Raw genomic sequence first — 23,201 nt, forward strand, 5'->3', positions numbered from 1 at the left:
CGTATTCCGCATATAAAACAGAAGGAAGGAGAAGGAAGAAGGGGACATTTGATGTGATGGTGTTTGTCTTCCCAAGTCACCATTAAGTAGGGCCGTTCTCTCCTGGAATGGCTGAACATGCCCCCTGCCCATGGGAAGCAGTGAATTGATTCCTTGGTTTTGCTTTGCTTGCGTGAGTGGCTTTTGCTTTCCCCATGAAACCCTCTTTACCTCAACCATGAGCTGTCCAGTTTTTACTCTTCCTATCCTCTCCTCGCTCCTGCTGGTGGGGGAGTGAGCAAGTGGCTGCATGGGGTATGGGTGCTGGCTGGGGTTAAACCAAGGCATTAACTAACCCAGCTTGTTGTGTTGAGTGTATTCCACACTCTTTATTAGCAAGGAAAATAAAATCTATTACCTTGGCTACTTTCCTGTGAAAACAGCCCTCTATCTGAGGATACAGAGATGTAGAATATGATTTGAGTAAAGCTAAAGAGAAAGCTGAGAAAGTGCTCCATGGAAAATGTGGATGTACTGATAAATCCCCTATGAGCTTTGCAGGATGGCAGGTGTGACTGAAGACCCTCTTTCTCTGAAGCAGTGACATTCTTAAAATCCTGGGTGTATTGAAAAAATCAAGTTCCTGGACAACAGCATTTTGTAGTTCAAGCAGGTTAAGACTGTGACAAAATGTAAAAGCAGAATGGAAAAGAAATAAACCCACATTTTGCAATTTTTTCCTTCTAATACTCTGAAACTTGTGACTGGAATACTCTGGTGGTTTCCATTATGCTAGAGTGTACACAGATATCATATGGGGATTTTTTTTTAAAATCACAGCAATCTCTGTCCTGAAATTGCTTATTATAAATTTATATAAAATAGCTGGTGTTCTCTATAAATCACTGGGCATTTGTTGATACTACACCCAGCAGGTGTATTTACAGAACTCAAGAGAAAGTGGTGTAATATTTAGATTGAAAAATCTAAAGCATCTTCAAGGTACAGTGGAAAAAACCCACAAAAATGAAGTCTGCACTGCCTCAACTCATTGAGCAAATGCTGACTATTTAGAATTAATTTATCCTGTACTGTAAAATTATAGTAATTTATTTTAACTGCTAGGTAAGGCAAAAGGAAGAGTAGAATAAAGTTGCCCTGGATATTTAGACATTTCAGAGTGGTAAAAGCTGTATTAAAGTATAAATAGGAAAATCTGGCACTAAAAAATGTTGTTCTTGTATAGAAAAAGGCATGGACACAACCTAGGTCACTTAGAATAGGTAAACCCAGGAAAGGTTATGGCTTTACTACTTGAGGGAACTATTTTAAAAATAACCACCTGAAAGAGCAAAAAATGTCACCTTAACCTACTAAGAATGACTGAAGCCACATAAACTAAGTTCATGTTTAGAACTAAGTGATGATACAACATTGAGTATTTATTACTGAAAAGTGATAATGAAGTTCATGTCTGCAAAGGAAATTAATTTAATCTTTTAAAAAGCTGAGGAAATAAAAGCTGAAGGCATGGGAGACAGCAAAACAACAAAACTATCAGTGTTTCTTATCACTGAAATGTGCATCAGTAATACTGCATTTTTGCATACTTTGATATGCCAAGACATATTCCTGAAAATAACTTGAATGAGGAAATGAAGAAAATAGCTTTTCAAGAGAGTGAAGAGATTACACAGCGAAACTACTTGCAGCACAAAGATTACTAAACATGCAGAAGTGTGATTTTCCTTTTGATAGCAGAGCACAGCTGAGGTTCAGAAGACCTTTTCTAGGTCTGTGTAATTATATCTGGCTAGTTGGGGTTTGTTTAAGCTGCCTAAACATAAGAGTTCAGCACAATTACAGATATCTACTCTTAGAATTAATCCTAAATATGGCAATGGATTTACTGAATATCTTTAAAAGATTTAGTAAAATACATCCTCTTTATGCAGCTGAGACCATACAGGGATCCCAGTCATCTTGGCTGTCACTGAATCACAGAAAGATTTGGGTTGGAAGGGACCTTAAAGATCCCCTAGTTCCATCACCCCTGCCATGGGCAGGGTCACCTTCCACTACACCAGGTTGCTCAAAGCCCCATCCAATCTGGCCTTGAACACTTCGATGACAATATTGTGGACCCAGCTCTGAAAATATTACAGGATTTCATAAGACTTTCCAAATAATCTAATTAATATAAAAAGACTGATTATTTATTCCAGCAATTTGCAGTTTCTGTCCTCTGCTTAAGAAAAACTAGTTTGTCCATCCCATGGTTTCCATACTGTGAGATTTCTTTAAGATAAGCTGCACATTTGTGTATACTTTTTTAAGTCACAATTTTATAGGTCCTGTGTTCAATGCCCTTAAGAGGTTAAGTGTCATGTTTCAGCCTAGTATAAAGCTTGAAAATCTTTTCTTTGTTGCACTGCAGGTCAAAAGTGCAGATCCTGACAGGTCACTAGTTCCCACTTGATGGTGAAATATACTCCGTGCTGCTGAGCAGATTTCTCAACTGCTGCTCAAAAAGATTGATGCCTGGAACCTGCTTAGGGGCAGGCAATATAGGCTTTACCTCAGCATAATCTCTACTGTTAAAAGCTTCATTTAAAAATATTCTTCACTAATATTTTACTTATTGTAAAAATATTTACTTTTGGGAGGGTAGAAAGAGCACAAACAGCTTTTCTTCTCTCCTTAGACTCTGCAAACATGTTTACATATATCCTGGTTTAGAGCATCAAGTCTATCTTCTGCTTTTGTAAATCAGAGTCCAGGAAGAATTTTCTATTATAACCCAACAGGAGAAAAATCAATAAATGTTGAACTTGAATGTTTCTCTGAGTGTCTGCTAGACAATGGATATGAAAAATGCTGACTCCAACAATATGGAGAGAGTTCCTGCTTATCTGTAACAAAAGAAAGAATGCACTGTTTTTCCTCTTACCTTGTATTCTATTTCAGAAGATTGCTATCCTGGATGTTAAAGCACTTGCTCAACTGTCCAGGTTGATTACTTGGTAACAGAAGACAGGAAAGAAAGATTTATCATTGCAATTAAATATTTTTCCCTTGCATATAGTACACTGATGCCATCTACAGACATGAGCAAAAGCATTCCTAAATATATCCAATTCAATCTATGAAGGTTATCTCCTGTATATTAATTAATATGTTTATTTCACTGACTAAGACTGGAATACTAGAAGTTTAACCACTGGAGATGAGTTCCTCTGTGACTGAGATCAAATAAAAGGCTCTCACCAGTTTGGCAGAAACTGAATTAGGCCCTGAAACAGTTTTTCTTTTTCTTATAATACCATCATCACACCACACACATACATACATACACACTCCCTCCACACACACCACCCCTTCCTCTGCAAACCAAATTATTTCTTCAAATTTTGCTGCACAAGACAAACTGTTCCCTTGTGCCCAGTTGATATATTTTGTTTGATTTGGACAGACTTACCAAATTCTTAGAAGAGATAAACTGTTCTGCTACGGTTTTTCCTGAGAAATTCCAGGAAAATACTAGAGATGTAATTCCTACAGTTAGGCACAGCCCTGCATTGCTTTTACATTCACAGGTCATCCAAACCTTTGGGAGGTTTGTCTTCTACTCCCTTTTCTTGATTTGGGATTAAACAAGTGCAGTCCAATGTGATTTGGATTTTGGCTTGTGGCCTTTTTTTCCCCCCTTTCTCTTTGCTTTCATTACATCTCCTAGGGAATTCCACTACCTCACCTGTCACTAAAATTTTGTCCAAGATATACTTTGTAGTGCAAAAACTGCAACTCTCTATTTCTGCAAATATCATCCTGAATCCAGATGTAGTTACTAGTTCATTTCCAACAGCTATGCTCTATTTGCATTTCTATTGGAATTGGCATTGAAAATGTACTGCCTCCTGTACAAGGTCTGATGAGAGAAGGATGTTTTGAGATTATCAGAAACCTGAAGGGATGAATGTAACTACGGTGTTCTCCCTGCTCTGAGATTGTATGCTCTTAAATAAATTCATGTAAATAAAGTTAACAGTCTTTATCATGCATCATGATGTGCTTTCAAAGATTTTCATGTTCATTGTACTCACAGCCTTTTTTTTCTGAATGGGTAGAAAGAGGGGAAAAGAAAGCAGCCCTGAGAACAGGCAGCACAGGTACAGGGAAGGTGAAGTGCCTGACCCTCCTGGGGTCATCACCTAGCACGGCAGCTCTGTGGGTGAGGGGAGAACAAAGTGTACAACCTACTTCAGCAAAGACTCTGAAATGGCCTGGCATAATATTCTTACAGCCAAGCTGATGAGATATATTGTGGGTAAATGGTCTGTAAAGTAGTTGTAAAATTGGCTGGATCACTAGTTTTAGTGAGTTGGGATCAGTAGAACAACATTTAATTGAAAACCACTTCAGTGGAGTCAGAGTTGGGGCTGATACTGTTTAATGGCTTTATTAATGACCTTTACAAAAGAAGAAAACACACTTTCGTCAAGTTAGTGGGTGATGCCAAATTGTGGAAGAGCAATCAACAGGCTGGAACTGGGCTGCAATTCAGAGGCATCCCCTGGAGAAATGGGACAGCAGGAATCCCTTGATGTTCAAGGAAGGGAAAGGCAAAGTCCTATTCCTGCACTTCTAGCCAGGCAACTCTACAGGACATCTGTAGAGTCATCTACCGAGCAGACAGGCATTACTGTGAGAACCTGTAGCAGGAAAGCACACATTAAGCAGGACTCCAGATTTCTACATCAAGTGCTAATACCAGGAGGTTAAAAAACTAGAAGAACAAAAACTTTAAAACCCTAATCACTTGGACTACCCTGATTTCATTAAATACTTTGTCTCATTCTGGGTTGGGTTTAACAGTAAGAATACAGCTAGCTCCTTCTCAAAGCAGAAATCCACATACACATACTTTGATAAGATGCCAGCTTTGTAGCTTACAAAGAAAGGAAAATTCTACATAGACTCTAATTTTTAGATATTTTGCATTGCAGACATATGAAAAGATAAAAAAGAAAAAAATATGTGTTTAATTAAATTTTTCTTTTACATGAAGAGAATAGTAAGAACAATCAAGAACTGAGCCAACACTTTGACTAGAAGATTTCTACTGAAATTTTAGGAACATCTAAAGCCAGGTTGAACTTTCCATGATGTCAGATACCTCCAACAGGTAAGAGATAGATCCTGTGTTTGACACCACTACTTGGTGCAACCCTGGTAAGTATAAAAGTTCAGTAACTGTTTGCCTAGATGCAGAAATTATGTATTTAAACACATGTATGTGTACTATTAGGAAGAATGGTATTAACCAAAATGGAGTTAACATGAAACACAAGAGAAGCAAACCATCACTCCTGTGAAGGTGGTAATAAAATAAAATAATTTTTTTAAAATTTTAGAAAAATACGGAGGAAGCAAAAGAAATAAAGGAAATAAAGAATAGAGAATATTGAAATTGAAAATATTCTTGCATTTAAGATGCATGAAGCTGAGAACTCATCTGAAAAATAGAAGAAAAATCATAACGCATTAATTGAGGACAAGAAAATTAGACAAGGAGAAAGAAAAACTGAGTAGACAGGAAGAAAAAAAATATCATTATGAAAAGTCTTTGTGTGGAAAAAAATGTGTACAGTGCCAAAGTTTGGAAATATGAATGCCAGTCATCAGAACACTGGGTATAGCTGGAAGATGATGAAGTGAGGATTAATACCACCAGATAGAAATACACGCCAAGAAAGATTCTGTTTTTTAAATCTCAGCAACAATCTAAGGTGAAAGGAGTAAATACTTGTATAAACTATAACAGGATACTACAGTTCTGTCTTTAGAAAAAGAAAATTACTTAAATAAAAGGAAAAGATAAACTGAATAATAAAAAAAAAATAAATGAATGCAAATGAAGGTACTATTAACCATTAGTAAAACCCAAACATAAGAAACAGGAATAAGGACTAATCAACTTTAAATAGAACCTACTAAGTTTATGAAAGGAATAATACAGCACAGTTGCTGCTGACAAAAAAGGTTGATCCACGTCACCTGCTTCAACCCTAGGCTTCTTATGTTGACTTCCCAAAGTAGCTCCAAAGCCAAAGCTTTTTTTCCAAAAATGCAGAAGGGCTACCTTGACCGAGCTGAGGAGTTAGGATCTCACTCACAGCAAGTAGAGACCCAAATGGTGACACCATGATGCTGACTCTGTCTGGGGGGTTCACCTGCTAGCCAGAGAAATCACTTTGCATTATCTTGGAGATCTTGAAGATCTGAACTTTAAAGAGAAATTTCAATTTGAACCTCTGTTTAAGTTCCATTGCAATAAAAATGCAAAAGTATATTTGCCTGGAGTTATTTAGATGATGATATATCTCAATACCACCAGGAAAATTCTTATGGCCTAGGTACTATGAACAGATAATTCCAATGCAAAAGTTCCACTGTAACTGCTATCAAAACAAAAGTCACCCAAATATTTAACAATTGAAAAACTGAAGCAAAATATGAGCAGCCTGTCTTTTGGATTGTGAGTAAGAGACTGAAAACAGGTTATCATGAATTTAATGTATTTTGGTCTGTATATTTTGGCTGTTTCAGACTTGTTGTAACATCTGGGTTTCTTCTGTACTGAAGACCTCAACCTAGATATGGAAATAACCACTAAACAGACAGAGGAAGGGCTAACTGTTTGGTCCCCAAAAAACAGATTAGGAGAATTGGTCATCCAGAGGGTGACCAATTTTTGTAACATTTGTAACATTGTAATATTGTTTGGAGTCAGGAGCTATTACAAATGCAGATGCAGCAAAAGAAGGAAAAGTCTACCTGGTTATTACTAAACTGAAGCCATCTCAGCTAGATAGAGAGGTCACTGCAGCATAAAGTTTATGGGAAATTACAAATAATCTATATAATCTATTAAATATGGGGAAGAAAGTATTCAAGGGGGAAAAAACCTCCAGGAAACTGAAGTTGAAACTCAATATCAGATTAATGAATAGAACAAGAAATGTAAGGTTCAGTTGTACACATCTATTGCACAGTTTGCACTGAGCACCCATGTGTGAGCAACTGAAATGTTAAAGATTAATGGCTCAAACAATCAGCCATTTACAAAAGCAGAGGGTGCTTTGCAGAGGGCAGGTTTATACCTCTCAACCAAAGGGAAGAAGAGTTTCTGGGCTGGTGGTAGCAAAACCTCAGATGTGCACAAGAACAGCCCAGGCGCAGAGGGGCTGCCCTCCTGCCACCACAGGATGGCCACAGCAAACCAACCTTCATTTTGCAGCAACCTGGGTTTTTAGCCAGGTAAGGGAAAAGGTTGATAAGAAGAAGACCCTTTGGAGCTGGAGTAGTGCTATATATATATATATGTGTGTGTGTGTATATATACACAGACATAATTCAGGATCGTTTTACCCTTATTCATCCCAAGGGATCTACCAAGAGGAGCCTCAGTTACCCTCACCTTTGGGGGTAGGTCATAACACCATGGCACACTACATCCAGTAAAACTGAATTCCAAGGGTGAAAACAAAGAATTCGAGGCTCAAGCATGAGAGTTAGACTGGAGCTTAATATCTGGATGGAGGGTGGAGCATTTTGTAATTGGACAAGAGAACTGATACACCAGGCACACATACAGACCATGTGCATTCCTTTAAACATTTTTTTAAATTCCAGAAATATGTTGGCACGTGCATCACAGCTCAATAGTTTCAGAAAAAATTTTTCATTTCTAATTGTTTTTATTTTCCATTTGTTGAGTGCAATAATATTGTCTTTCTCTTATTGAAACTTTGGGAAGCAAATCAGTTAATGGATAAATGACCACCTAACAACACTTGGCTGACTGCACAAGCCACCAACACTTGTAAGTTCTCAAGTGTAGTTTGGTATTTGTCTGAATTGCAAAAGTTGACAAGGTTAATAAGACAAAAGGGCACTTTGTCAATCCTCTTACTCCCTTGCCTGATCATTCCCAAAGAATGACCAGGAACCTGCCATAGGATAGCAATCATGGCATTTTCCAGCAAAGTACAGATGTGGACAGTTACTTTGCTTTTATAGATATAGCTCAGAAGGTGAAGAGATGAGTTGAAAACTTCAGAAAAGGAGCTCATTATGTTAAACATGCAACATCAGTTTGTTATCATGAACTGTATTCCCTGTATCACTAATAAAAAGACAAAAAAGATTTTGAGTTCTCTAATACTGACACCACAGATGCTGTTACCACATGGTGTTGCCACATCTCAGTTTAGAACCTCATTCAGAATGCATCTATTTAGGTGTATTCAATTTACTATACACTATAATCATTTGCTTTAATGAAAAAATGAGCAAACTGAACCCTAAACTCTCCAGTAAAGACAGTGTGAGTTTGGGAAATGGAAAATTGAAGAAAAAATAATTACTTTGAAGTGGTGAGTGTCCAACACACAGAGAGCCTGAATATTTCAATTCATTCTCTGGTATATGTGATCTATCTGCATTATATTAAATTGACATTTGTGTGCTGTGAACATTTCCTGACACCAAGATAAACAGGTGTGAAGCAGCCCTTGCCTATGCTTGTGAGATCTCCCAGCTTTCAAAACAGGGTGATTGCAGCATATTGCTTATTGGGAACAGTGCCTAGAACCTTCAAACTCCCAAATTATGCCTGGGAATTGCTTGGGGAAGTGCCAGTTGATATAAATCAAAACACTTCCACGGACTGTTCTAATAACCTAACAGGACAGATGTTATTTTTCCAATGCCCTGATACATTCCTGAGGATTAGTTATGTTATATGCACATATAAAAATAAATATGTACACATACACATATACAAACATATTTAAATGGTTGCTCATATGACCAGAAGTTCTGATCGGCCAGACACTCCTTATTTCACAGAAACCCTAGTGAAAAACTTCAAAAAATTGTTTTGCTTAAGCCACCTTCTGCTGTCAGACCCCACTGGAAACTGTCAAAAGGAAAGCAGAACTTTTGGGAATGGATACCAGCTCAGTTCATTCTAATGGGGAACTTCTATTTATAGAAGTGTCATTTCTGGATGGGGAACTAACTGGTACAGCACACAACAATCATTTAAACTTCTTTGCTTCTGAATTTTAAATAACAAATGAGAAATCAAAGTGAATAAATAAAAAAGAAAACTATAAGCAGTCGAAGGACATGTCAGCTTCTATAAGAATATTTAGACATAAAATATCCAGACTCTTGTCAGAGTATATAATTTTATTTTAGATCTATAAATTCACTGATGTCTTGCAACTCACTTTGCAGACTGTTCTTCTCCTCAATTTAAGCAGCACAGCTACGATGAGCAATGGGTGTAAAGGAATTCCTGTATATGTAAAAGAAATGGCTGCCAAGGCAGCTTCACACATGGGAACTCCTTCCCTTTGAAATTATCCTTTATTTCTGGATCTAACACACTCCATAATATTTCATAAAAGTTGCACAGTCTATCTAGTCTACACTGGGTGGAATTTCTATAGGAAAAGAAAGGGATGCAGTGGGAATTTTTTTAAGTTGGTCCACTGCTACTGAGTATCATCTGGCTGGAAGGGAAGCAAAAAGCTGCTGGCTTGATCAGCTGTGGTTTGTACCTTCTTTTTCTTGTGTTTTAAAAGGGGAGATACACAAATCCTGGACTGGCAATTTATGGGAGAACACCTTCTAACGTAAAACTTAACAAGCTTTAAAAACCAGAAAAATAAAAGTGAACTTAGTAGTAGTATCCTTAACTTATTAAGGATAAGAGTAATTTCCCTGAGTTACCACTGCATAGGCCATATGAAAGGCAATTATTACCAACATCATTATTTCTTACAACATACAGATAAAAGCACTAGGGCTGCACACATCATTCTCTCAGCTCTGCAAGAATGGACAGAACCCTCCTCAAAACAGTGGCTGCATTCCCCCTGAATGACAAAGTACTCTGAAGCAAGCCATGTTTAACAGCAGTAAGTGGGGGGTGCATCACCTCCACGTGATGCTTTTTAACAAATAACTATCTAAGATAATGGTACCACTTAGTGTAACCACAGACATGTCCACAGCTTGTCTGTACTCAGATGACTGAAATCCTGACAGGAATTTGGCTGTAGTGGGGGTGTTTTTGCAGACAGAAGCCTGACTATTCACCCAGGTTCCTGTCAGTCCAATGTGTCCTGGACTCCACACCTAGTTTTAAATCAGTTCAGTATGCATGCAAACATTTACATTGGACAGGGAGTTGCAGTCACGTCACAGAATCACAGAAAGGTTAGATTTAGAAGGAAAGGCTGGAGATCATCCAGTTCAATCCCCCTGCTAGAGCAGGGTCACCTAGAGCAGGTTGCACAGGGTAACATCCTGACAGATTTTGATTATCTCCAGGGAAGGAAACTCCAGAACCTCAATGGGCAGCTGGTTCCAGCTGTCACCCTTGAAGCAAAGAAATTTTTTGTCACGTTCAGATGAAAGTGTGTTTCAGTTTATGCCTGCTGCCCCTTGTCCTGTTGCTGGGGACCACTGAAAAGAGTCTGGTCCCACACTCTTGCCCAACTTTAACGTATTTAAGATCGGCAAGATTCCCTCTCAGTCGTCTGTTCTTCAGTTAAAACAGTCCTTGTATGTAAGACAGGTATAGATGTCTATAACAATATTGGTGTTTCTAATCCATCCATTTCAAGAACGCATTAAATATGTATCTGATTCAATGCAACATACAGAGACTATTGCCATTATAAGGTGGCAACAGTCCTTCCCTTTTTTCCTTCCTTTCACCTTTGGTTCCAACCTGCTGAAGAAGACTGCTAAATCCAGAGTGCTTTGGGGTAGATTTTTTTCTTGGCTAACTCTGTGCCAGCAGTAGGCTGAGTCCTTGCTCTACCAGAAGCCCCTGCAGCCTATCAGACAGCGAAAATATATCTAAATAATAAGGATGTTGATGCCTTTTCTCCATTCTGGAATTTCACTCCCCATAATCTCGCATCTCTGGGCTGGCAGGATGAGGTACTGCTATTGCATCACAAGACTACAGTGGCAGAAATCTTGGCAGCCAAACAAAAGGTAATGACAATTTCAAAGACACAAGGCTCTTCTTGGAGCTGCAGAAAGTGACAGAGCTGTCAGTGGAATCATAACAGAAGCACCTAAGTAAAAAGAAAAACACCACCAATAACAGCAACAAAACAGAAGGCCTTTTTCTGGAGATAACTGAAAATGAAGGTTAAAAATACTATATATGTAATTTAAGAGGAAAAAGTCTTTCCCAATACGCAGGAGATTGTTTCTATTAAAGAAAATAGCAGAGGAGGGAAAGTGATTTTTTTTTCCTAAGGACTGAAGAAATACCTCTAACATTAAACATTTAATAATCTGTCAAGACCAAAGAGTAAACATACAAACACAGATGGCATTCTGTGTTCCTGCAGTGTAAATGCCTCTTGAACTGCAAATATTTAGCTGTTCCATAGTCTAGCCTCTAAAAAGAGAGCTATATTTTCAGTCTGCAGACCAAAAGGGAATTATGTACCATACTTGGATATGTACTGTGTTGTACATTTAAAATTTCCTTGTACTGCTCAGAAAAAAATATGCTAAAATTATATGAATTTCCATGTACCTGTAGATTGCTTTGTCATGACCATTTTTAAATTATTGAGAGTTTAAAATTTTTAGTATATTAACCTAACAATCACGACAAATATGCTTAAGAAACAAATGATGTATTTTACATGTTAAGTTTTGTATAGAAAAAGCTATACTCAAACATGAGTCAAGCTTTCTGATATTAATATCATGTACCAAAAAAGAAAATGACAAATCACAAATAACATAACATCCAATGCTTTCAATTCTATGTATGTATGTATATTTTATACAATATTTACAAAGTTGCAGATACAGGAAAGACTCCAAAGGAGGAAAAATAATTCCTGCATGGCATTTGCTCTAAAATCTTGCTACAAGCACAAATCTTTTAGTAACTTCACCTGTAGTGGCATGGGCAAGGCAAGGGTTAGAGGAGAAGCAGCCAGAGGATCACTCCAAAGCCCTTTAGGAAATCTCCCCTTCTGATATTTGGCTTAAACAAGAAGCAGAAACCTTCCTGCAGCAGTGTCTCTGCAGCACCTGCCAGTGCAGCAAGAGCTCCCCCCTTTGTTTTCACTAATTTTAACCACTTTGCTCACTTCTGATACTTGAAAAAGTAGACAGAGGAAAAAAAAAAACAAAAAAAAGGAAAAAAAAGTAGCTATGAGGCCCTATGAGTGAGGAAAAAGACCCAAGCAAATTAAAAAAAAAAAAAAAAAAACCAAAAACCAAACACAAATTCCAAGTTCTTTATTTCAGCAGAAAACATATAATCTGAATACTTTTGGATCTTTACAAAACCATCCATTTCAAGTCAAACTGGACTTGCTTACACAATAGGCTACTGTGAAGCAGTCAGACTGGGGAGAAGGGCCTTCTCAAGGAAAACACTTCAGAAAGTTGTCTGATAAGTCAGAATCATTTATTCACCCCTAGACCAAACCCCAGCATCTTCTGAAAACAAACACCCAGCATTTCTTTAAAGACAGGTATTTCTCCTTCAGTGATCTGGACACTGAGCTAGGGCCTCTCAGGTTGACTGGCTTCTTTATTGAAAATTTATTGAAGTTGCTTATTTTCTTGAAAGTTTATTGAAAGTTGTTTAAAGATCTTCAGTATACCCTATGAAAATCAGTAATGCACATACACTGAAAAGCAGTAAAGATAACAAGAAAGGGCAAACAAACCTGGAAGACCATTTAAGACATTATCTACAAAGATTTACTAAAACCTCTTAAAAAACATGACTGAATGAGTAAGAAGAGTAACTGCATTTTCAGTAACTATAGCAATTAAGGCACTGTTAATTCTCTTTCTCTAGACATAGACTGATGGCAATAAGGGACATTTCTTATGGTACTCCATTACTCCATTATGGTAATGTGCCTTAATTTCAAGCTATAGCTGCACGAACAAGGAGGAAAGTTGAAATGTATCTTATTTTTCCAGAGAATATTTTATCTCAGTCTTGAAAAAAGTAGAAGGCCTTCCTATTAGCATATTATTTTTAAGGGGAAAAAATCAGAATAAAATTAAAATGCATTTGCACACACTTCAGATTAACTAATGCTTTGTCTCAATTATATGTTTGCTGCTTCAGTGGATCTGGTAGGGTGCTTCAAAGTTTCTGACTCATTTAACTGTAGCTCCACGGTGTGGCCAATGTGAGAATATATTGAAGGAGAGAGAACTATCCAGCAATTTTCTAGTTGCTATTTGCCTTCATTCTCAGTTAGGTATCAACAGCTTTGCCCACAGCCTCCTCTCCCAACAGGAAAGACTACAGGATACTAATGGGTTTGATTTAATTTTTTTCCCAATGTTAATTTCAGGAAGCTTAATACCTTTGTTATAACCTGTAAAATGATGGCTTCCATATAAAACATCATAATGAAAAAAAGTAAATACTATTTATATAGTATTGACAAAGACGAAAGATACATCGACCTAATAGAACAGCTTTTCATTTTTTAAGCAAATTCGTGCTCTGATAAGACAGAAACACTGTGTATCTGAAACACTGTAGCCATTATTTGTTTTTTCTGCTGGAACAATCTACTAAGTGACATAAATACATTACTTTGAATTACATGTCATTGATCATTAAATTCACTTACAATTATTTTCTTATGCTGAATTATTTCTTTGAGACTCTTAAACATAAACCCATTCAGGTTATTTCTTGTAGTGGCTATGTGTGTGCACAAGCTTGTTAATTTAAAGCTGGACCACAGATCCAGGTCTAACATTCCCTGGGGGTGACTGGAGACAATACAGATCCGTTGTTCATTCAATACAAGTACTTATTGAAATGAACTATTAGAATAAATGCATTAAAAGTTCATTCAGTGTTAACTGCAAAAGTGATGACTATTCTGAGCGTTTAAGAATACAATCAATTCTGTGCTACCACTGCCAAACTGATTCATTCTAACAAGGAAGATTTTAAACTGGGAAATTACAATACAGTTAAGGTTGCCAGTTTGCATTATTCTATTCCTAGCTAAACCTTTCAGGCATTCATAAATTGACCATAAAGATTTGCTCTGCCCTGGGGCCACTGTGATACATATATTAGGCTGACAATCTGTCCCTTATTCAGCTTGGTATGTCTAGATAAGAAATATCACACGTTATCCTGAGTCTTCTTGCAAAGTCTGACAAGGGTGGATGAAGTTAAGAATCCAATGACAAATTTCATCCTGTCTTTTCTCACATCATTGACAATGTGCTGTAGAATTTTGCGCACCCAGTTTTGATTATCCTCATGATAACTAACACAGTAATGATAATTTATCAGAATACTTTAAAAGCAAGATTTAATTTATATTCATTACACCCCCATAAGGCTGCTACGTAAGTGATGTTACCCTTATGTGGGGAATCAGAACAAGGCAAAGTGACTTGCAAAACGCTGTAACATGATTTAATGCATTCTCACAAGACCAAGACTTCTCTAACCATATATCCTCTCTTCTGGATTCCTGTTCCTGCCACATTTATTGGTCAGCATGGTCTAGTGGGGGGTGTTCCTGCCCATGTCAGTGAGGGTTGGACCTAGATTATCTTTAGTCTCCCTTCCCATCTACACCATTCTATGATTCTGTGATTTTATAATAAAAGTCTGATACTAAGGATTTTTACACCATATAAGTGCACTGGTGTTGTGAATATAAATTTTTTATTCGCATTTAGTTCTGTGATTAAAATTAATTAAAGACTGGTCCTGACTTAGAGTTTCAAATGCCTCTTTAAAAGTAATGATGGCACCATCAAATATACACCCCTTCAAGTCATCAAGCATCTGAAGTAATTTTATATGAGAGAGATGGTGAGAAATAACACTGTTTTTTTAAGTAAGTCTGATGGTTCTGGGAAACCTTTGGTATTTTGGGTTTAGCTGTTATTACCAAACCCAAAAGCTGTTAGTAGGAGCATTGTAACAAATTGTCATCTCTCCTTCTGCTCTATGATTGCATTGTATTGAATACCCAGAAAAACATCCAAGATCTTAAAAATATTAACTCATTATATGTGTCCAAACTTTTTATTTTCATTAAAAAAAAAAAAACTGAGAAAATTTCAGTCTTCACAAGTATGTGCTGTCTGAAAATAGACATTTCACTTCACTTTATCTGATGCCACAAAGGCTTCCTTGGAGTTAAGCCTTCTTAAGAACTGTTTATCCTCTGCACTGCAGCATGGTCCTTGCTATCTGTGGTCTGATTCCCTCACCACCCTGATTTAAAGGGTACAGTGGTCTCTCACTCCTGCCTCATTTCAATGAATTTCCTTGAACACTTTAGTTTTAGAAAGGTTTTTAAGAAATCTAGTACTGTTAAAAGAAAGAATCAATTTTTTTTTTTAAGCAGAAGAATGTGATAGAAGGAGAAATAGTTTTAAAAAGAAATGTATTGGACATTTCTTTAGAAGAAGAAAGTCCTGAAAATTATACACCAGTTTTTGTTTCATTTTTTTTATGCAATGCTTGCCAGTATGACATGTAGCCAAGAGAACACACAGCTTTGCTGAGTTTCAAATTATTATTATTATCTGTGTATCTGAAGATTTATTTATCTACGATCAGCTGCTGAAGTCATTGAAAAGAGTGTCTTAAGTTCCACTGATAATTGCAGCCATATCCCTCTTAATATGCTCTCTACTTGCATGTTTTTGAGAGCATCTTTTAGTGGCAGAGAGTATATAATTTCCTTTTATCTTCTACTGTCACTTCTTGCCTTTAAAGGCTGTGAATATACCCAGTATTATAGTCTGAATAATGAAACATTTGTTTTCATCTGAAAGAATAAAATAATATCAGTTCAGGCTCTGTCTCTATGCTTCAGAGACAAAGGAAAAAAATCCAAGTAACTTTAACTGTATTATAGTAACATACAGTATAGCGTGTAAATATATTATAGGATAAGAACAGCTTCAGAGAAAGGAATCACCTTTAAAGCATTTGGAAACTGTGGCCAAGAATCATACCAATTAAAATAGAGAGAGAGGAGAAAAGAAGAGAAAAAAATAAATCCACATGGCTGAGTATTCTCATTAAACTCAAAGTCTGTCAGGGAGTATTTATCTTTATTCTTCTGCCTGGAAGGAAGGCTGAAGAAAGACTGAGCAAAAACACCTATTTCTGTCAATGAGGCTTAGTAATCAACTCTATCACCAGAAGTCCTCTTACTGCCAGCTGTCATTCAGATGACAGGTTATTTCAATATATCAGCAGAGGGCCAGCTGGCAGGGGGATAGAAATGACAGCCTTGCTTGAGTAGTGAAAAATATTTTCAGCAGAATTAGCAAGGCTGAGATGCCTGAGGATACAACTAAGGCCAAAGCAGGCATGCATTTGAGCAAATAGGCAGATTTATTCTCTGTCTTCTAGTGAATGTAGGGAAGTGGGTTTTTTTCCAAATAGCATAAAGTATGTCACTCAGAGGTAAATTAACGTTTGATCTGTTTGACAGGTTATCTTTTCTCCTTTATGTATATTTCCTGGTGTTATTCTCCTGTCTCATACATTTAACTCTTAGAAGTTTCAGCTCAACTCTGTTTTATTGCATGACATACAGTGGTTTCTTTGGACTTCCTGTCATCTTTCTGATCTTTTCCTCCCTTCTTTTAAACATCTTTAGGGACTTAATAAAGACCCTACATTATTTCTTTATTACTTCAGATTCTTCTCAGTCTCTGTAATTTTGTTTCCTGCTGTGCACTCATTCAACTTCCAACCCTCTCAGAGGTTTAACTTTAGTTGACTTTAAAATTATCTGCTTAGCGATAAAACCTGTATTTCCAGAAGTTCACCACCAAAATTGGAAGGTCCTGTTTGTAGTGCTGCAGTGCAATTAAAAGAAACTTGGCACTGACTTTACCGGAAGCTGAAGGTATCAGAAGTTGTTGACATTTGATCTCTGATTATGAGTACAGACAGATGAAAACTTGATTTTTTTCTGCTACCTATTTAGTGCATTTTTTTCATTTATCTTCAGGTTTCAAAGTCTCTTCTCAGTGTTTCTTTTCAATCCTGGCATTTTTCCATCAAATTGTTCAAAAACTACTGAATTCTCTATTTTCATAGGCAGAATGTGGGTTTAAAGTGAGGGACTGGAAATTAATTTGACTTGGAATTAGCTGGTATTCTATATCCTACTTTCTGTTTTCAATTGCAATATATTAAGTAACTATTTTCACCTTTAAAAATAATTTTGTTAGCAAGGAAGGGACCTTATATAAGGGCAAATCATAGTTATTTCTCACACTGAGAAATTTTCTTTCTAAAACACTTTATTTTTAAAACACTTTCTACAGAAGAAAGTATGCCTAAATTAATGTTTCTTATCACATACATGCATGATTCCATCTGTTTCCTATTAAGTAGATATCATCCTATCAACACAGGTTGGACCATGAAGAAATATTACAAATTTTTGAGCAAAACTCATTTGAGTATCAATAACCATTTTGGCCCCCCAACAAGATTTTAATAAGCCATTTATAAATTTTTAGGCTGCCATAAGGCACATTTTATTACTCCATTTATCTGTGCCTTATCTAGGTACAGAAAGTACCAGAACAGCTGCCCACAACGTTTCAAAGCAGTTTAACATTTTACTAAAAATACCATTAAGTGTTCTAATGGTATGTTCTAATCTATGTCTTATGGAATGTTTTAATCTTTTTTTGGTATATATTTTCAATTTTAAGATGAGATTTCAATAACAAGAGGACACTTAAAACACAGCACCACCTTTCCATTTTGGGACTGTTTAACAGACATGGGGTTTAACATACTTTTTTTCTTTTTGCTTAGGTTAGTTATCCTTTCTATCAGGATAGTGAAATCACTGCAAGAAAACAGGAAATTGCTCAGTTTTCAGGCACTCCTATAATGAAATTTCCACAAATCTCACTGATGATACCTACCTTCCTTTACTGGGATGCTGACACTGAACACTAAAGAAAGATTTACTTGCCATACTTCTAATGCCATGCTGCCTGATTTTAGAGGATAACATAGCACGATGCAACTTTTTTAAGAACACTAGTGAGCTCCTTCCCTGGGTAAAGGGAGGGCCTAGAAATCCCAGTGGTCACTGAAAGGCCAGCTGTGTCACATCTTTATCCACAAAATATTCTTTGAGAATGGCCTGACTCTACATTCTTTAATAACCTCAAGCCAGCTTGCATCCCTAAGAGCGATGCTGCTATTTTAAAAAGTGCAAGTAAGCAAACTGCAGACACAACACTCCCCTGTTTCTCATGACAGAAGAGATGAAAGTGCTACTTACACTGTGGCCTAGAAGCATTCAATACTGTTTAGTATTTGGATATCAGAGCAACAGGTGCTGTATCAATATACAGAATTGCTTGAAGACATATAAAAAAGAAAAACTGATCAATGGTAAACCAGTCTTTAAAATGCATGACTGCACTGTGTTACTAATAAAGTTGCCTTGGAGGTAATGCTAGTGAAGGCAGAGATGGGTTCTGAGTACCCTCTCCTAATTCTCTTGTGAATTGAGTGCATTATAAGCAGAAAGGGAACAGGGTGATTCTTCTGAGATTGCACACTGGAGAATTCCATAGTGTAGCTTACAGCACATTCATTAGCATGCTCTTTCAAATACAAAAGAAACATTAGAGGATACGGTAGGAAAATGATCATAAATGAGCCACAAGTCATTAAATTAATTTTTTAACCTCTGGAATGAATCAATTCCTTTCCCTTCCTATGATACTTTCCCTGACATATCAAAGACTGCTTTAAATCAGAACAAACCCAGCTTAAGATGTAATGTATTATTCAGGGCTGGAGTCAGACCCAGTTTCACTGGGACAGCTACACATCATGTGTTCAGCATCCCCATTTCCTGCATCTCCCACACTTCTAGTATCTTACAAAAATTAACATTCACATGGTGGTACCCTTAAGGTTACAAGAAAAAATAATACAAGGAAAAAACTAAACCAAGCAAAAATTATGACTCTTATAAGAAAATTCAAGAATTTATGCTTAGGAAAATACTCCTGGAAATGACAGGCATACAAGAATTAAATATGTTGTGGAAAGAATTAGGTGTTCTATGCTTTTTGGAAAAAAAAATCTCTGCAAATCCACAGAACAATTACATTAACCTAAGATATCTTAAATTACTGTATGGAATTTTTTTTTTACTATGTTTATGTAAAATAGTCAGAACCAATAACAATGATCTTAAAATCTTCTGACAATATGTATTTTTAAAAGCTGATTGGTAATTTTCAATGATTCATGAAGGTCTAGGGAGTAAGTTGATACTACCAAACAGAGCAGATGGGTGCTTTAAATGCTGAGATGACTGTAAAAAGCCTACTTCTGAAAGATGCAAACTGATAAGAAAATTAATAGGACTTAAGTCAGTAAGAAAAGAAACTCCCTCATTTTTCAAGGTAATATACAATTCTACTTACACTGACTTGGCTAATAAAAAAGATTTCTTGTATCAAATGAGTGCTTAAATATATACTAGGCCATTTCTTCCAATTTTTTTAGGAATCTTTGAACAGGAAGAAAGAAAACAGTCATTATGAAATATTATCTCATACAAATATTTTAGGAAAAGGGTAAATATTTGTACTTATCGCTGACTGTTTAGTTATGAAAATTACTCAACAGCCTCTGCATTTCCTGCATTTCTTTTTTCTCTGATACTCCCTGGGAAACAGTGATAGAAAGCTTATGTATATTTAACTCCATGAGATGTTGACAAGTTGAATTAATTACTCAGACTTTTCTGTAGTTTTAAAAATAAGGATATGACCCCTTGTTTCAGATGAAGCAGGCTAGTTACAACCATGAAAGGATGCCACATTTAAGACAATTAAACTGGTTTAAAAAATTGTTGTTACTATGCAATGCTGTCCAACACAGATGTAGACTTTCTGGCCTTTATTCAAATGAATTTCCTTTCTTTTTCTTCCCCCATTCTATACAGTTAGACTATTTGTGCTTCTAATAATTTGTCTCATGGTATCTCTCATATTCTGTCCCCATAACTGAGCAGTAGTGAAAAATCTTCATATGCACAATTTTTCCTGCCTGCTACAACATGATAATAGTCCCCAGTTCTACTTTTTCTCTAAATCCCACTCTGTAATTTTGCCATACATACAACCTGTGCTCTGCTCAAACTCAAAAAGTGACTTTTCCTCAGCACACTTCCATCCCATGACTGGAGCTAAGCTTGACCAAGCTGATTCACAACCAGATCATCAGACACTCACTGGGCTGCTTTAAGAGGCTTGAGTTTTGATCAGGGCATGGCATCCTGCTGAATACATCACGCTACTCCAAGGATTTTGGGGCCAGTCAGTGGTGTTGGACCATACATACAGATATATATATATATATATAAAGCCATTCTGGTTCTGCTTAGTCCATCTGATTTGTACAATTTTTTTTTTTAAATAAATTGTGTCTGCTAAGTTATTCAGCACAGTTATAGAGAGTTAATTAAAGGTTCTTCATGTCAACATCATTTAGATAAACTTAGGTGATGCCACGTACAGCTGTACTCCCTCCAAAAAACTTCAGTGAGGTGAGCCTAAATTATTATAGGTTGATATAAAAATAGTTCTTGTGACTGATGCACAACATCAGTAGGTGCACTGGGGTTTTATGATATTGCCAGGGAGGAAGAAAACAGCTGATATGGGAATCTGGGAGGCATTTTTATTAACCTTTTAGATCAATGGATGTTTTTAAACCACAGTTCATAGAAAAATTTATGGGACCCAGTATAGGTCACCACTCTGCATGTTTCACAGTTACAAGCTTAATCATAAATAATATGTAAATAATTTACATACAGGTATAAATGCATAAGTAGCGACTTCAATGTACATATAATTAAATTTATACCCTTTGCTATTTCAGCTCTACACAGGCAACTTTTTCACAAGATTTATAGACATTCCCAATATTCATATACACTTGAATAGAAGAACATTGTAGATAATAATTTGCAAGTATTTTTTTTGTTTCTTTTCTGCACTTTATTATTTGATATTATAATTAGTATTTTGGGGAAATGACCAGGAAACATTTGTACGTTTTGAAATTTATTTTTATCTAGGTAAGGGAATAGATGTAATTGGCAAGATAAATGGAAGGAAGATAAGGACAATGAGTTTAAGAACTGAATCTTATCACTCAATATTTGGTTGTCTGGCTTTTGTAACTAGTGATTGATAATACCTTCTAGAATGAAGAAAAACCTACAGCTTAAAACTTAAATAATAACAGCAAAATACAAAGAGTAACATAGTGCTCTGTACCCCAAAAAGATCTCAAATTAATAAAAAATAAGGACTAAACAAAGGATTATGAAAATTTTAGAACCTGAAGATTTCAGACAAATAAATGTTTTAATATGAGTATTTTGAGCACATTTTAATATCTCAGACAGGGGTTTTTTGCATAAAAACTTTTGCCCACAGTTTGACAAATCACCATCTTCAATATTAATGTGCGATTTAGGCATAATTTTCCACTGCTATAAATTTTTCAGGTAATACTTTACTACTCTGTAAAATTCACTCTCTGCAACTACACAGAAAATACCCCTTCTAAATTTTAATTGAATCTTCATAGAAGTTACTGCACTTAGTATTTCTTTCCCAAGAAGACTGACATTAAAATTCCATAATTTTTGTGTTTATTTTATCTGCCTTCAAAGATCCTTCATCTTTTAATATTTTTTACAAACAGTAATTTGAAAACTCAAATTAATCAAATGTATGTCACCTACTTACTAGTAAAGATTCTGAGAAAAACTCATGTTGTTTTCTCTAACAGCGAGAGCAAAAAGGACAAGATTTTAACTGAAAGAAAGAGACACTGAGCTTCCTACAGAAAAGAATTCTAACTTATGGATTTATCACTTTAATGACTTCCAAGTCTCCTTCACACCTTACAAAATATGGAGGTTATGTTTAAGAAAAAATTAATCTTGATTTTAATTATGACAAGTCCATTAATACAATAAAATAGGAACTATTCCTCTTGTGAACCAAACGAGCATTGTAACTGAACAGCTTTTTGATAAATCAATGGTATTGGAGTCCTGAAATGGATATTTAAGCTAAAACAAAAAGAATCATCTTTAAAGTGGTCTAAAACTGCCTTGACAGATAGCCAAATAGGTATATTTTAGATAAACTCAACCAGCTCATGCCATAAAAATATGATTTGATAAGGGAAATGTAAACATTACTTTATTGTAAAATCTGCCTTCGTCATGTTTGCCTTCATCGTGTGTCTGATATTTGTACCAGAGATTGTCATGGCTGGTTAATACAAGTACAGTAGGAGTCAGAAATTATGTGACAGAGCTCTGTATCATTACACTTTGTACTGTTTACATTTTTCCCGATATTATGTTTTTGTATCTAACAGAAATTCTTTTCCCTATCAAGTGTATTTGATCACATAGTCACAGTGAGCTACTTTACACAGCAGCCATGAAAGCAGAATCTTCAGATGCAACAGCAGAACAAACACTGCTATGTGTGACTTAATATTCAGCTACACTGCTGCCAGGGGATGGCACCTCCACACAGTGCAGGGTGGACATGCCAGCTCAGCTAGGAACCTTCTGCAATGCACTCCTTTAAGCAGGTAAGTTATGTCCTGGAAGAGTTTCTTTAGTTTAGCAGCACACACAGGCTAAGGGAAGACGGTTGCTCCCATACAGACACACTGTTCAAAACCAGGAACAGACACCAGGAATTTCAAAGTCAGGTAGATGGTGGCACCAGAACAGGACACAGACTCAACATTCTGCAATCTGTGTAGCAGTGTCTCAAGCTCATCACCCAGTTATGACACCTTAAAGACTTCAAAGTAGCTTTAAAAATATTTTCTATTATTCTCAAGAGCCCTGCTTCATGGAGGAGCAAGGAAGAGAGAGTAGACTCCAGCCAGTTCACATATCTGCTTAGACAATTGTCATAGGAGATGGTTCTGGGGAAAAACACGGGTCCAAAAAGGATGGTTCATCTTATCCAAGCTCAAGAATAGTCCATTTTCTTGTGCAGGAAATCAAGCAAAGAAGGCAGGAGGCCTA

At 36.4% G+C, this 23,201-nt stretch overlaps 1 protein-coding gene and 1 long non-coding RNA gene across 3 annotated transcripts in view; one reads left to right on the forward strand and one right to left on the reverse strand.

Moving 5' to 3' along the window:
• The window catches only part of GPC5 (glypican 5), a 585,152-nt gene that overhangs the window by 435,989 nt on the left and 125,962 nt on the right, over positions 1-23,201 (reverse strand). The gene's annotated exons all lie outside the window — the stretch shown is intronic.
• On the forward strand, positions 34-22,690 carry LOC135293845 (uncharacterized). The gene is made up of 3 exons (XR_010355931.1): positions 34-172; positions 5,048-5,164; positions 22,552-22,690. It is a non-coding gene; the product is annotated as an uncharacterized LOC135293845 (long non-coding RNA).

The sequence above is a fragment of the Passer domesticus genome, chromosome 2 (genome assembly GCF_036417665.1).
Source record: "Passer domesticus isolate bPasDom1 chromosome 2, bPasDom1.hap1, whole genome shotgun sequence".
Taxonomy (NCBI): domain Eukaryota; kingdom Metazoa; phylum Chordata; class Aves; order Passeriformes; family Passeridae; genus Passer; species Passer domesticus.